Genomic DNA, 3254 nt, shown 5'->3' with positions numbered 1-3254 from the left:
CATCCACACTAACCCTCCGGTGGGAGAACCATTTATACTAATTATGCTAACCAATTTAATCAAAATACTAAAGCATTTAAGGTTACGGAAGCAAGTTAAATGCTAAGAAAAGAAATAGGAAGTTCCCATTAAACTCCAAATCAATAGTCTAACAACTAAACAAATGCGGAAATAACACCTAGAACCTGAAAGTCAACGTACCAAAACTCTAACAAGATCCATAAATCTAAACAAGAAGGGTTACAACTCCAAACTAATGTACTAACAACTAACTAGAAAGTCTAAGCCCGAAATGTGGACTTAAACCGAAAGAGAACTCATGGCATCCTGAAAGAACTGGATCACCCTTGAATTCAAACGATCACTGATCCTTTAAGCGAGGTTTGTCAATAGTCGCCTGAAGATGCCCTGTACTCAACAAAGAAAGAGCAAGTGCAGTATCAGTACACAACCACAATATACTGGTAGGATCACACAACTATCCCAATAAGTGCAACATACATAAGCCATACAATATAATAATAACATGCATATACTGAACATATACAATATCATCAACATTTACGAACAACGAACAGTTTCATGATTTTCAAATATCACAGTTATATAAAGTCATCGGTCCTTTCATGGAACCCAAACCCAAATTGTTAGCATACCGAAACGTGGTACCCGATTCAATGATAATGCCAAAATGTGGCAATCGATCCCATAATTATGCCAGAACGTGGCAATCGATCCAAGTTAGTGTGTCGGAACGCAACACCCGATCCATTCAACAAGCCACAATCACAATCACAAGTATATTCTCACAATCATACAAGCAAGCCATGATTTCATGGCAACAATTATTCAATCATCCTCATTTACGAATAATGTGATCAATAATGCAACATTCGTATACATACATGTATCATAATGAAGCAAGAACAAACATTTATCACACAACATGAAATCACAACCATCACCTACCTGATCAATAATGCAACATTCGCATACATACATGTATCATAATGAAACAAGAACAAACATATATCACAAAACATGAAATCACAACCATCACCTACCTCGAAACAAACTTGAATCCCCTAAGAAACTTGATTCTTCCCTTTTCGGATTCCTTCCGCCTGTTCTTGGTCTACAAATGATCAATATAACATGGGAATCAATAAACAATAAGTAATTACCTGAATTACTAATGATTCTTTCAATTCTAGATCATACCCATTATCCCCATACCCAAACTAGGGCTTTTTCCACCATAATTTCCAGATTAAAACCCGTCCCCATCGATAATTACCCATTAGATTATGTTCTACAGATCGAAAAATAGATTCGGGGAGTGAAAATATTACCTTTAGCCTCAAGAATGGTGAAAAATTGTCAAGAAAACCCCTGGGTTCGTCCCTTAGCTCTCAAGTTCGAAAATTTTAGAATAAAATGCTTTTGGGGTTTATTTCCGACTTTAAGTCACGTCTTCCCCGCCATGGTGGCACTCACCTCGCTACAGCGGCCCCACCTGGCAGCAGAAATCCCGCCTTAGCAGCTTGCACGGAACCAGTGAGCAAAATTAATAATTCTAAGACCCATTTCACAACACACCTTCAACCAACGACACTCAGAAACTACCCGTTAACGCTAAGATCAATTTCAAGAGTTCTACTCACCCGAATTCAATTCCATAAAGTCGTACGGGTTCCTTAACTCCTTAGCTATCTACTCATGTGATCGAATTCATAATTAGATCACCCAATTGCTACCAGATTTCTCTAGACCTCACAGACTCCGATTTTGTCCAAATCTGGACTAGGTTCAAAAATTTCAAGTTACTATGAAAAAGTTTTTCGGCCCAATTTTTTTTGCCGTTGGCTTTTCTATAACAACGGGAACCGGTCGTTACAATAGATACCAATTTACCCATCACTCTTCCCCGAGTGACAAACTTAGGAAAAATAGGCTAAAGGAAGAATTGAGTAGTACCCGAATCGACGAACAACTGGGATACTTGTCTTGCATGTCCTTCTCGGTTTCCCAAGTAGCTTCCTCAACTGGACGATTCTTCCATTGAACTTTCAGGGACTTAATCTCCTTGGTCCTCATCTTACGCACATCACAATCAAGAATTGTAATCGGTTCCTTCTCATATTGGAGGTCTTTTTCTAACACAAGTGAGTCCCATTTTATGATGTAATCCCCGTCACCATGATATCTCTTCAACATGGATACATGAAATTCTAGATGAACTCCCGATAGGTTAGGAGGTAAAGCCAATCTATAAGCCACTGGCCCTACACATTCGAGAACCTCAAAGGGACCAATGTATCGCGGACTGAACTTGTCTTTCTTGCCAAATCTCATCACCCCTTTCATGGGTGATACGTTAAGAAGAACATTCTCACCAGTCTGAAATGTCATATCTCTTACCTTATGGTCTGTATACTTTTTCTATCTACTCTGGGTTGTTAAAAGTTTAGTTTGGATGCTCCTCACCTTATCTTGAACATCCTTCACTAAACAACCTCTAAAGGTTTCACATCTCCAGCCTCAAACCATCCTATGGGTGATCTACATCCCCTCCCATAAAGTGCCTCAAATGGTGTCATATCAATGCTGGAGTGATAACTATTATTATAGGAGAACTCACACAAGGGTAAGAACTTATCCCAATGCCCTCCAAAATCAATCACACATGCCTTTAACATGTCTTCTAACAGTTGAATAGTCCTCTCCGACTGTCCATCCGTCTGTGGAGGAAAGCGGTACTAAAAGTGAGTTGTGTTCCCAATTTATCATGTTGACACCCAATTTTGGCTCTCAACATGTAACTAAAATAAAAATAAAAATAATGAAATATATATATGTTACGAAATTGTAGGAATACGAAAAGATTTTTATTATTATTTATTTTATTTAATAAATTTATTTCGTAAATACTATTTTTTATAAAAATTAAATATATTATATAAATATTACTACTTTCTCATTTTTTAGATTTCACGTCAAACGAATATTTTTCTTAAGGGTTAACTCGATTTTTCTAATTAAATATAATTTTTTATTATTGCGATGAATATTTATTTTTTTTGACATTTTTTTCAAATTAGGAAGGCTTAATTAATTATTTAGTTACTAGTTTATGTTAATTTTTTTTTTCAAATGACTAATTTTATCAAATGAGTTAGTTTTGTAAAATTATTATTGTTAATTTAATAAACTAAGGCTATTTAATAAAGAAAAGGTTATAATTTAAATGGAGT

The sequence above is a fragment of the Solanum tuberosum genome, unplaced genomic scaffold (genome assembly GCF_000226075.1).
Source record: "Solanum tuberosum cultivar DM 1-3 516 R44 unplaced genomic scaffold, SolTub_3.0 scf00181, whole genome shotgun sequence".
NCBI lineage: Eukaryota > Viridiplantae > Streptophyta > Magnoliopsida > Solanales > Solanaceae > Solanum > Solanum tuberosum.
The sequence above is the reverse complement of the archived record's forward strand: the minus strand, read 5'-3'. Positions refer to the sequence as shown.